Here is a 13,589-nt window from a genome sequence, read left to right on the forward strand (position 1 = left end):
GGGAGGGGGACCGCGGGGGGGGGAAGGGGATGGGGGAGAGGGACAGCGGGGGGGGGAGGGAAGGGGATGGGGAGGGGGGAGGAGGGGAGGGGAGGAGGAGGACAGGGAGCGGGGAGGAAGGGGGAGGGGGACCAAGGGGTGGGGCGCAAGGGGATGGGGGAGGGGGAACCGCAGGGGGGAGGGGATGGGGGGAGGCTCGCGGGCAGGCGGTTGTCCTCCCAGGGCCGCGGTCCTTGAAGGCCTCCCCCCGCCCCGGGCGGCCGCAGGGGCTGCGCCTCCTACGAGCATCAACCGCCCCGCGGGGCCGCAGAAGGCCACTGACGTCTGGACACCGGGACACGTGGCCTCTGTGACCTCCGCCGTGACCCCCGCCGTGACCCCCGCCGTGACCCCGCCGTGACCCCGCCGTGACCCCGGTGGCGTGGCCTGCCCGGCTCTCCGCGGCTGCCTCCGCCCCTCCGCCCGGTAAGAGCAATGTCGGGGGGGCGGGGGTCCCCGTCAGGCCTCTGGGTGGGGGAGGAACCGCTCCCCGGGCCGCCGCGGGAGCCCGGCGGCGCGGGGAGAGTCGGGCAGGCCTCGATCGGCGACCCGGGGTCACGCCTGGGCCTGAGGCGCCGCCCCCCCCCCCCCGCCGGGCGCCCGGAGACGACGCCTGAGGGGAGACCCGCGGGGCAGCTGCGGCCCGGCCGCGCCCTCACCTCGAGGCCCGGGCTCCGTGGAGGCGGAGGACCGCGGAGCCGCCGACCGCCCTCACCTGGTCCGGCTGCGCCGAGGAGCCGCCGGCGGTTCTCGTCCGCGGCAGACGCGCGCACGGATCCAGACCCTTGGAGGAAGTGTCAGAGTCCGAGGAGGGAACCGCCGGGAACGAAGCCCGGACGCTGGATGGGCGCAGGGAGCACGGAGGCATCTGGGCTCCCACCGAGCGTTGGCAGTTTTAACTCACCTTTTAGAAGACAAAATACAACGCGGGGCTTTTAAGGGCCGCACTCGGCGCTGCTACAAAAATCAAAAAACAGAAGAAAAAATAAATGCAAAACAGACGCCTGAGCGGCTCAGCGGTGGAGCGTCCGCCTTCGGCTCAAGCGGTGACCAGGGTCCCGGGATCGAGTCCCGCGTCGGGCTCCCTGCGTGGAGCCTGCTTCTCCCGCTGCCTGGGTCTCTGCCTCTCTCTGGGTCTCTCAGGAATAAACAAATTAAAATCTTAAACACACACACACACGCACACAACTGCCCTGTCTATGCCAAGTAAAAGAAATCTGATGAGATAATATCATTACGAGAAAATGAAAATTTGCACCAAAAAAAAAAAAAAGGAGTATATAAACAAGATTATTTTGGCAAAAACTGTATAAACAGGATTATTTTGGCAAAAACCGTTAGAGATCTAGGAGAACTACAGGACAAATTATGACCCATTTGTGTGGCCGAGGTCACCTTCGCGGCTCCCGTGGAAGCGTGTTCCCGGTTACCCGTGGCCGTGTACCGTCGCCTCCCACCCTGGGCCACGTGCTTGCTCAGTTCAGTGGGACTTTAGTCAACAGGGTGGTATCGGCAGAGACTTAGAAACGCTCCCGTGCATTGGAGCTCGCTCTCCTGGAACGCTTCTGCCCTCGTGGGAGAGGCAGCGCAACGCGTCTCCTAGAGGACGGGAGGCCGCACGCAGCAGGACCAAGCCGCCGTTCCTTGGCCCAGCGCCGGCCGGTCCGCCAGCCGCATTCGCTGTGACAGCGGAACCAGGCAACTCACAGAACCCTGACAAAGAATCAAATGTCACTGTTTTAAACCATAAATTTTGGGCTGGTTTGTTACGCAGCGATAGATAATGGCTGTGTTTTATGAAGCCTGAACGTCTCTTTCTGCCTGTGGTACCCGAAAACGGTAAACATTAGGTGAAGTCAGGATGAATTCGAATAGTTTATCTAATACAATTAATCTAATACATACAGAGCAAGGTGTCCTGTTCTGCAAATATGAATACATTCCTTTCCAGTATCCTTAGAAGACATTTAAGGATCCGTTGTATGCCGACCCTCCAATGAAACCTTAACAAATTCCAAGAAGGAAAAACTGTTTAGGCTACAGTCAGTAACTGTAATACAATTAGGTTAGAACTTAATAACAAAAGGACAATTTACATACAGTCACTTGGAAATGAAAGGTTTTTTTCCTAAGTTACTGTAGGATCGAAGAGAAAATTAAAATCGTGCTACAAAGTAAGTGATGAAAACAGTTGAGATTCAGCCAAAGCTATGCAAAGAAAAATCTGTAGCCACAAATCTTATTATTAAGAAATAACAAAGTAGGGATCCCTGGGTGGTGCAGCGGTCTGGCGCCTGCCTTTGGCCCAGGGCGTGATCCTGGAGACCCGGGATCGAATCCCACATTGGGCTCCCGGTGCATGGAGCCTGCTTCTCCCTCTGCCTGTGTCTCTGCCTCTCTCTCTCTGTATCTGTCATAAATAAATAAAATATTTAAAAAAAAAAAAGAAATAACAAAGTAAATGAAATAACAATTTAACTGAAATAGAAAATTAAAAAAAAGAGAAATCTAAGGAAGGCAGAAATACAGGGTCACAATTAAGGCACAAATTAATGAATTAGGAAAAGCAAATACCAGAGAATAAATGCAAGAGCATTTTTGAGAAGAATAGTAAAAGCATGGCAAGACCAGTCGTGAAGAGTGAAGAGGAAACATGTACGGTGTTGCGGATGAGAAGTAGGATAGAACATACGCAGAAGAGATTTCTTATTTATGAGAATATAGTATGTGTAACTCAATGAATTTGAAAAATCTCACTGAAATGATTTACTTTTCTACACAGATGTAAATGCCAAATTGGCTTAAGAAGTAGAAACTGGAAAAGACTAAGAATCAGAGGAGAAAAGGAAAAATTGTCAGATAATTACTCCATGAAAGGTGCCTGTTCCACAGTCATAAAGTGTATTTCTCTTAGTTCTTGCGTAATCTAATGTCCTTGCTGTTTAAAACGGCCCAGAACATAAAAGTGGATAGAAAGCGTCCCAATTCAGTCTTTCTTTCCATTTTTTTTAAAGATTGATTTATTTATTTTAGAGAGGAAGAAGGGGGAGGGGCCAAGGGCGAGGGAGAGACAGTCTCTGGCTGACCCAGCCGACCTGTGGCTGGATCTCAAGACCCTGGGATCGGCACTTGAGCCCGACTAAGAAGGGGGTGCTATAACGGCCTGCGCCACCCAGGCACCCCACCCAGTTCAGTATTTCAAATTAAAGTAACCCTGGTATCTCAGACTAACAAAAGTAGTAAAAATAAACAAAAAGAAGGTGAAAAACCAAGCTACAGACCCATCTGACTTGAGAGCACAGATGAAAAAAGGTAGATAAAATGCTAGCACGTCAGATTCACAACATTATTTAAACCAATTTACTACGACCCGAGCACCTGGGTGGGTCAGTGGAGGAAGCAGCCGACTCTCGATCTCAGCTCAGGTCTTGATCTCGGGGTTGTGAGTTCGAGCCCTGTTTTGGAGCATGGAGCTTACTTAGCAAAAAAAAGAACGAACAAACCAAAATACGCAATTTCCTGTGACCAAGCAGAATTTATTCTGGTAATTCAGGCAATATTTTATCAATGTAAATAATTACCTTTTATTTTTTTTTAGAATTTTTTTTTTTTTTTTTTTAGTCTATGATAGTCACACAGAGAGGGATAGAGAGAGAGAGAGAGGCAGAGACACAGGCAGAGGGAGAAGCAGGCTCCATGCACCGGGAGCCTGACATGGGATTCGATCCCGGGACTCCAGGATCGCGCCCTGGGCCAAAGGCAGGCGCCAAACCGCTGTGCCACCCAGGGATCCCAATAATTACCTTTTAAATTGAGATATAATGGACATATAACACGTTAATTTTAGCTACATGACATAATGATTCAATATTTGTATATGGTGCAAAATGATCACCACAAGGTGTCTAGTTAACACACGTCCCACGTGTAATTAGACATCTTTTTCACATTTTAAAATCAAAGATAAAATATAGTTATCTCTATAGTTATGGGAAAATTTCTTAGTTAACTAGAAATAGGCTACTTCACTAGCATAAGGAATACCTGTGTCAAATGGGCACCGATAAAATCCTTAATTTGCAGCTTTAGAAGCATTCCTGTTAGCAGGCAGGAAGCAACCAACGATGCAAATGAACGTTCTTGGTACAATTCGGTTTGGTGGTGGAGGACTTTAAGGTTTTTGGTACTCATTAACTTTCCACATTCTTTCTTTTTTTTCTTTCCGAAGATTTTATTTATTTATTCATGAGAGACACAGAGAGAGGCAGAGACCCAGGCAGAGGGAGAAGCAGGCTCCCTGCAGGGAGCCTGACGCGGGACTCGATCCCAAGACCCCGGGGTCACGGTCTGGGCCAAAGACAGACGCTGAACTGCTGAGCCCCCCCCCGCCCCGCGCCCCTTCCCCATTGTTTCTGCGGGTTTGCACTAATCCCTTCACCGCACCACAGATCTGCTCTATTCTTGGGCCCGCCCGCCCCAGGCTTTACATTCTCTGTCACTAATCTGTCTCTCTCTGTCCCCCAACTGCTTTGCATTATTTTAGCTTCGTAGTAGGTTCTTACGCGTATTTTAACCCTCCCCCCCACCCCCATGCACACACGAGATAGGACCCCAACTGCCCTACAGAAAAGTTCAACAACTGAACGCTCCCACCAGTTGTGTGGGAAGCGGGTTCCCCTATTCGGTATTTCCCCAGCCAAGTCGGTAGAAATCATCAGTTCTGGGGTCACATGTACGTTTTGCAGAGACTCTGCTGTAAACTGTGAGGCGTCTTCCCCGCGCTCCCGCACTGCTCTGCTGTACTACGTCCATACCTACGTCTGCCTACGTTCACAGGCCGAGTTCTTCGAGTGGACAGGCTTCCTGAGGCTACGCAAGGACCCGGGTTAGCAGCAGCTGAAATGAGCATTCATCGACGTTCATTGCACCACGTCTCACACTGGAGTCTTTCATCCAGTTGCCGTGTCCGGGGGATTCTTCACAACGCATCCCTAGCCGGTGTGCAGGAGCCACGTGCCGGCCGGCCTCGAACACGGCGGGATCCGCGCGAGGAGAAGCAGACCAGGCCGTGGGGGCGCAGCCCTGGTTTCTTTCAGAGAGGAAGGCAGTGAAGGCGGTTTGGAGGGATTCGGGGTGGCGGGGAAAGCCAGGGGGGTCTCTCCTTTCTTGTCGCGGTGGAGATGATCGCGGGGTGGCGGCGGCTGAAGAGTGAACACCAACTGCGGGCGCCACAGCCATGGTGGCAGGAATCAGGCCCCATGGCTCCGGGGACACAGGGCCCCAGTGTGCGCCGGGCCTGTGATGGGCCCGTCCGCTCTCCGCGGACAAGGGCCCTGTGTCTGCCACCGTCCGACACAAAGGACAGAGGTCCCCTGTTTACTTTGGATTAGAAGCGTTCAGATGAAGGACAGCAAAAACATTTGAGTTTTCCCACTTCTCAGCTTCTTACAAAAAAAAGCAAATTGTAGTGAATCGGGGACTTTTTGGCATCTTCCCTGAATAAAAATCAATCACGCTGGATGGCTGAGGGGAGTCGTAAAGAGCTTCCTTGTTTGTTTATTTATTTATTTATTTTCGATTTATGGGGCTTAAAAGCTAAGAAGTGGCAGTGACTGAGTAGGCACCTCAATCGTCCATTCATTTCCCACGAAATGGGGCATTCCCAGTGCCTTGGTCAGCTGGAACAAGTGACCTTTGACCTTTTGCAACAAGCCCAGCATAGGCTGGGAGCACCCACAGACTCGGGGCCACGGCCCGGCCTCCTTCCCTTCCGCCCCTCGTCCCTCTTCCCTTCAGCTCCTCGTCCAATCCCCGTCTCTTGGGGAGGCCTGCAGAAGTGTGGAGGGCTTCTCGGGCAACGGACTCTTTACACCGTAAAAGCCAAGATGCTTCTGCATCAAAAGGCTGCGAGACTGCGGGGCCTGGGCTCCGAAGGCCGCAGTCACACGGCTCGAGTGGCGCGGGCTTTCGTAGTTTCTGGGTTCGGATCCCAGTCCTGGCACTACCGAGCCAAAGCTTCCCGAGCCTTCCCACGTGCTGACTCTCTCACCGTACCCCGGGGATCCCCTGCCCCTCGGCGCGGAGCCCTTGATGCGGCCGGAGCCAGACGAGGGGTACTCAGAGCCTGACGCCTGGCTCGGGACGGTGGTGCGGCACCCGGCATGCCTTGCCCTGGCGAAGCCCCGCTTCGGGGGACCGAGGTGTCCGGCCTGACGCTGGCTTGTTCTCGAGAAGCCACTGCAGTATCAACAACAAAGGGGGACGGAGAGCCCCACCGGAGGGGCTTCTGCGCCGCACATCCGTCCCGCCCTCAGAGTCTGACGGGCCCTCTGGACGTGTGAGACCGAGAAGGGCCACCGTGATGGCAGGTGACCCCACCACCTTGTGCGCGGTGTGCCAACGAGCGGTAGGTGCGGAGGGAAAGGTGAGAAAGGTGAGGCTAGCTCATACCCGTGTAATCGTCCCCTGCCTGCCTCTGACATCATATCTCAAGTGACACCCGCTTGTCACGCGCCAGATCCGGAGAATTCCTCAGTCAGCTCCTGCAGGGACGCTCTCTGGAGCCTGGGCCCTCCGACCCCCAGCAGGGCCGGTGCCCACTGCTCCGGGGCCGCCGAGCTGTCAGCGGCCCCCGCGGGAGCGGAGAAGAAGAGCAAGCCAGTGGGTCTCGAGACGTAGCTGAGATCGCACTGAGCCATTCGGCCGCACGTCACGAACTTCTCAGCGTTCCAGGGGAGACGGAGCATTTCTCCCTACGATGGGGAGATGAGCTATTTCTAGAACAGAAGTGACTCCTCTGAGAAATAACCGGAAGGCACGGTCAGTAACAGGTCGTTTGGAGGTCTGCGCGACACGTCACCACGGCCGTTTCTCTGGCTGTAGACCAGCTCCAGAACCTTCTGTTGGTCCTCCCGGCCCTGCCTCTGCCCTGCCCCTCTGGCCGCCCGCGCCCCACGGCGCCGACCTCCGCCCTTTGCCCTCACTCGGCCTTGTCCCGCCGCCTCCCGCCGGCCACCGGCAACGGGACGCGGGGAGCTTTCCGGTGACTGCACACGTAGTTCCGACGGGTGAGGTCTTGGATGCTGCCCTCGGTCTTAGGACAGTATGTCAACATTTTATTTATTGGTTTTAATCTACATTTAGTTGGCCTTTGTGCACACGGGATTCACTTCGTTTTTTCCCCTGGGAGCGCGCATGTCCTTCTCCACTAACCACGGTAACAGGAGTCCTGGCCTGAGGGGTACTCTGTGCTGCCGTTCTACTTCTTACTCTCATGTGGCTGGATCTCTGGTTTTTAATAGATTTAATTTAATTTTAATACACGTTTACAAATACAGTAGGAAAGAGCTCAGCACAACCGGGTTCCTGCCGGTGACCCAGCCTTCACCTGCGTCCTGAGACCGCATCCTGCATCGAAGAACGAGTGTGTCTGCCTCCGGTAGCTCTCGCCCGATCCTTGACTTAGGTATCACGACGATCTGGCCGGCTGGCTAGCACGGGCTTCCTGATGCCAGACAGGAATCTGCCAAGTGACCTGCTTCTCCAGTTGGGCGAGACCTTGGAATTCCCCCGGACGGGACCTCCTAGGAGGGACAGGTTCTGCGGTATCGCTGTTGGATCACACCGAGTAAGATAACCAACATCTCGCGCTCGTGCTACTGCTTACACAGAGCTTCCGAATAATTAGCTCACTTGATCCTTACCTCAACCTTGTGTGGTGAGCTGCGGGTGTAGCCCTGTCTCATAGACGTACTACCAAGACCCCGGGGGACTGGGGGGTTTGTCGGGGTCACACAGCCAGGAGGAGTCGAGGCGAGCATCCGAATCTTGGCCCCTGAGTTCCAAGTCCAGGGCGTGGCCCAGAGTGGGCTCGGTACACATTTGCCCTCCTCCTGTACCCTCCACAAGCTAAATGAAAGTCACTGCTTCTCTCTTACAGGCCGTCCCTCCCTCCAGGCGAGGGCGTGACCACCACCAGGACCCTCAGCAAAGAGGAATTAAAGACATGGTCCTCTTGTGACCTTAATTATTCAGATCTCAGAACTTTCTTGGCCTCTTTGGATTTTCCCTGCCAGCTCAGCTGATGAGACTGCTGTTTTATGTAATACCTGCATGAAAAAGAAAGGAATTCCCCCCGTTTTTCACAGAAATGACAGTTGGGCATCATTGTCACAAAATAATAGAAATGTTAGCAACCAGATTCACATGAGGACTAAGTGGCCCCCATGAGTCACATTGACTCTCATATTCCACTTTGTCCTTTCTATAGTTTTCTGGGTAACAGAGAAAGCTTTTTCTTTCCAAGTAACAGTGGGATTGGCAAAATTGGCAATGAAGTTGAAACTTGGAACCAAATTAGAGAAGATGGATCGTATGTAAAAGGGCTGATGAAAATGTGAAACTAGGGGAAAAAAAAAGAAAGAAAATGTAAGACTTGGCTGCTTTATTTGTGGGGGCTCAAACTGGGAAAGGTTAAATACCATAATTTTTCCATTTGTTTGGCATTTTGATTCTGAAAAGAAAGCTGGCTTTGCCCATTTTTTATTCCTAAAAACTTATTTTAAAAACGAGAGAGAGAAAGGAACAATTAAAAAAAAACAATAAACCAACCTTAGAACATGACAGCCACGAGCAGCTAGCTGGAGCAGCAAGTGACTAAGGGCGCGAGGAATGACGAGCATGCCTTCCTCTGGGAGGGGCTCCACCTGCGCGGCTCTTCGCACACAGGAATCTCACCCGCAGACACGTTCTCACACGTATGATGGTGGTGAATGATTTGAAAGAAATTGAAGGCAGAACAAAGAAGAGCCTGGAACACGTTTAATGATTTACCTGTAGATCATTCTGAACAACCTAAAATTTGGGAGACCTCTCTGGGTGCCTTGCCGCTTACACAACTCAGCTAGGAAGCAAGAGCCAACACCTGTTTCCTTGGGAATGTCTCCAAAAGTTCCAGGAAGGTAAGAAATATCTCAACACGAGATTTAGTTGAAGTAGCCCAACTCGCCAAGCCATGATCATAATCAAAAGTTCATCCTTCCAATTCATCAATAGACTTCTCACCCGCAACAACATTCTCAGAACACACACAGACTCTGCCCCCACCCCACCCCCCGCCCCCGCGCCCTTCCATGCTACTGAGTCTAAAACTTTCCTAGTTAACTCCTACTCCCTTTCCTGGCTCAGCCTAAATGTCCTCCAGGCAGGCTCCTGTTTGCTCAGACACGGTCAAGGCCACCCGTGGACTCTGCTAGTACCATGCCGGCTTCTCAAGGGCGCTCCGAGTATTTCCTTTGTTCCCATCTCAGGGTGTTTTATCTGACCCCGAAGTGCAGATACTGATGCCCTTCCATGCTTCCCCACCCCTCACTAGGTCTCTTGGGCTCCCAAGCCAAAGTGGACTTTGGAACCATGAGGGATTGGGGCTGAAGGCTCTCCCTCTCCCAACGTGGGCTCTTCGGTGGCCTTTCGTGGTCAGGAGAGAATGGAACGTCAGAAGAATGGACTGCCGCTGCAGGGGCACGCGGGTCAGGATACGGGGCCGCCAAAGTGGGAGCCATCCGGCCTGAGCTATGGGCCCTACCCTGTTTTCCTGGATGGCATCAGCTCCAGGGTAGCAGGAACCACCAGGGTGAACCTCAACAACCTGGGCACGTGGATTCTTAAGCAATATTTAATTTGACGTAGGAGAAGTAGAGGGGTCTTTTAGCTAAATTCATGACCATTATACTCACACCACAATTACAATTACACAAGGACTTCCAAAATTGTCAGTTTTACGTCCACCTTCCCCTTTTGGAAACTTGCATACCTAGCACAGCCTACAATGTGGCCGATTCTCAACCAACGTTCACTGCACAGATAAATGAGTGAATCTTTGAAAAATTCCTCGATCTTCCGATAACACAAACTCCCTTGTTGGAAGCTTTTACCAAAGCAAAATCATAAAACTACCGCCACCCAACATGTTTTTGAGAAGTCTACCTCAGCCCTGCAAGTCTAAAATCACAAATTTTGAAAAAAAAAAAAAAAAAAAAAGGTGTTTTGGTGTTTGGGATTTTTTTATTTTTATTTTTATTTTTATTTTTATTTTTTTTTTTTTTGGGAATGGGTGGGATTTTTTTAAAGGTAAGAAGAATAGAGACCCTTTTGCTAAGGGTGAGCCCCAGCCCCTCTGCATTAGATATGTTGATGAAGCTCACCCTCTACCTCTGAGGGTCCCCCCAGACCACCCTTTTCTCTTGTGTTTTCCCAACTTTAACCACCTGGTCAAATGCTTGCAAAAGAATAAACCCAGGAAGCAGGCTTGGGAAGCAAGCAGTGGGCACTGCAGCTCTCACCTCGCGAAGAACGTGCTGCAGGGAGGCCTCCACTCTCTGGGGTTTCAACTGGTGGGAAAGGCGGTGGTTCGGTGGTTAGAAAAGCGTCTCCTGAGGGAGGGGAGGTAGGAAGAGGGGTCTTTTTGTGATGAAATCAGCGAGTGACATCTGAGGTGTGTGGACAAAATCAGGTCCTGTAGAAATAGCTCATGATACGTGATGAGACAATAGCCCTCTCTGTGGCCTGGACTCTGTTTCCTTACGCCATCCTTGCCCAACCCAAACCAAACAGTCCTATTTCACAGATTTCTGGCAACTTGCCTCTCTCCCTAATGACACACATATAAAAATAGGTAGCCACCGAGAAGTGACTTCTAGCTTTAAATGCCATTTAGCCAGCAGCGAATGAGACGGCCCAACTTTTTTTTTAAATGATATTTATGAAAATGAAGAGGAAGACAAGAACTCAAAAAATACTAGAAACTTCAACCCAATCAATGGTTTAAGTAAATTTAGAAAGCATTTTCATGAATTCTAAAGTGGGACACGTGGGATTGGTGCAAAGCGATGCAGGTAAAATCTCACGCAATAGAGGTCTAGAGGAAGCCAGTTGCCCTACATTTTGTCAGAGACCCGGATATTCAAGGTCTGTACCTAGTAGAACACGAGGCGGATATTCATGCCATGGAAGTGCTGCTCTTCGAGGATGCTGATGCGGCATCTATTTGGAGGCAGCTCCTCCCAGGAAATAACTGGTCAGGAAGTGTGTGGACACATGGGGGAGGGATGGGAGGAAGGAGAACCAGCAATTTTGTATTATATCCTGGGAGGTGCACTATTTATTCACAAGTTAAGCACAACAGGCAGGGGTGGGGGCAGGAGGCTCACTAATGGCAGTATGCACTATCCACTGTGGGTTTGCAGGTGACTCCTCGGGTGAGACGACTGGAGAATTAGGTGGGGGAACGTGCTGCCTCAGGAGAATGGAGCCACGGCAGGTGCGTGCCTGCCAGAAACTGAAATTTGATCTGGACGCTCTGCGTGCCAGCTCGTACTCCAGGGCTGAAGAGGAGACGCTCATCAGACAGTGGACTGAGAATGTGGCCGAGGGCAACACACTTTTGCTCCCTGATGACCAACATCTATCTGGAAAGACCATCTTCGTTCAAGATGAAGGGGAAAAAAACCCAAGTCCTACTGTTTACACCTGAAAATGGGGCATATGTAAAAAATCCTACGGATCAATAGAATTCTGAAGATTCTTGGGAACAACCTATGGTAGAACTAGAAGCAAATTTCAGGAAGGTTAGCACTTCAATAAAATGCAAGAAGACGTGGTATTTCCTAGGGTGATCATTTAATTTATCCTATTTAGAGTGAAAGTGAAGGGCTATTCATAATTCTATCAGTTACAGGGCAGTATCTCTCATGAAAAGAGAGAAAGGCCCCAGAGGCTCCAGTTCCCCGGCGTCCGAGCTCCAGCCATCATCCGACTACGACTGCATGAGACCCCAGGAGCATAGAGCTAAGTCCTGCCTGCATTCCTGACCCACAGGAACAAAAGGATATAGTAAAATAATTATTGTTATATGTCACTACATTGTGTTTTTTTTATTGAGTTATGATTGACATGTAAAAAGTTGTGCATATTCAACGCATACAACTTGGGGCATAAGTGAAACCATCACCGTCATCAGAGCCATAGACATATCCATCACCTCCCAAAGTTTTCTTCCATGTCTGTTAGTAGTAGTAGTAGTAGTAGTAGTAGTAGTAGTATTTATATTATTATATAAAAGTGTGCATGTGTAGTAGGACCACTTAACATAAGATCTACTTTCTTGGCAAATTTTAAGTATAAAATGCAGTATTGTTTTTTTTTTTAAGATTTTATTTATTTATTCATGAGAGACACACAGAGAGTCAGAGACACACGCAGAGGGAGAAGCAGGCTCCATGCAGGGAACCCGACATGGGACTCGATCCTGGGACTCCAGGATCACGCCCTGGGCTGAAGGCAGGCGCCCATCCACTGAGCCGCCCAGGTGTCCCAAAATGCAGTATTGTTATTATAGGTACAATGCTGTGTAGTAAATCTCTTATTTACCTTATTGCTCTTATGAACTGAAGCTTTGTGCTCTTGGGCGATCCCCTCCCCATTGCATCCCCCTCCTCAGCTCTGGAAATCACCGCTCTACTCCCTGCTTCAGTGACTTTGCCTCGTATACGAGTGAAGTCATACAGGATACGTCTCTGTGTCTGGCTTACTTCACTTAGCGCCTCCAGGTCCATCCATGTTGTCACAGAAGGCAGAGTTTTCTTCGTTTTTAAGGCCGAAAGCACTCCATTGCCTGTGGCTCCGTCTGCTTAGGCTGCTATAATGGAAGAGACGGGGTAGCTCATAAATAAGTTCCACATTGTGGAGGCTGGGAAGTCCGTGACCAAGGTACTGACAGATCCCGTGTCCGATCCATTTCCTGGTTCATAGTTGGTGTGTTTTCACTGCGTCCTCACGCGGTGGGAGGGAGAGGTGGGCTCTCTCAGGCCTCTTGCAAAGCGCACTAATCCCTCGTAGGAGAGCTCCACCTTCATGCCCTCACCACGGCTGGAAGACTCCAGTCCTAACGCTATCGTCTTGGGGGTTAGGATCTCAACCTAGGAATCCATGGTGGGGTGGGCACAAACCTCAGGTCGATAGCCGTATGTGTAGACCAGGTTTTCTTTCCTATTTATCTGTCACTAGACTTCAGGTTGTTTCCACACCTTAGCTATTGTGGGTGCTGCTGCAGCGAACACGGGAGTGCGGATATCTCTTCAAGATCCCAGTTTCTATTCCTGGGGATGAATACCCCAGAAGTGAGATTGCTGGATCACACGGCAGCTCTATTTTTAATTCTTTGGGGACCTCTATGCTGTATTCCAATTTACATTTCCACCTCCGTGTACCCTTGTTCCCCTTTCTCCACATTGTCACACACGCTGATTTTTTTTTTTAATTAATAAGAGGCATCCTGGCAGGAGTGAGGTGATGTGTCATTATGGTTTTGATTTGTGTTCCTCTGATGATTAGTGATGCCGAGCACCTTTTTATATGCCCGTTGGCCATTTGTATGTCTTCCTTGGAGAAATGTCTATTCAGATCCATTGCCCATTTTTAAATCTGATTATTTGTTCTTTTTTGCTCTTGAGTTTAGGAGTTTGTTACATATTTTGGATGTTAACCCCTTCTCA

The 13,589-nt window shown here is 50.5% G+C and overlaps 1 long non-coding RNA gene across 1 annotated transcript; it reads left to right on the plus strand.

Annotated features, from left to right (window-relative positions):
* Positions 1-191: 191 nt before the first annotated feature.
* Positions 192-11,941, plus strand: LOC112674480 (uncharacterized). The gene is made up of 4 exons (XR_003145434.3): positions 192-465; positions 4,876-7,666; positions 7,979-8,999; positions 11,283-11,941. It is a non-coding gene; the product is annotated as an uncharacterized LOC112674480 (long non-coding RNA).
* Positions 11,942-13,589: the final 1,648 nt, after the last annotated feature.

This window comes from Canis lupus, chromosome 10 (genome assembly GCF_003254725.2).
Source record: "Canis lupus dingo isolate Sandy chromosome 10, ASM325472v2, whole genome shotgun sequence".
NCBI lineage: Eukaryota > Metazoa > Chordata > Mammalia > Carnivora > Canidae > Canis > Canis lupus.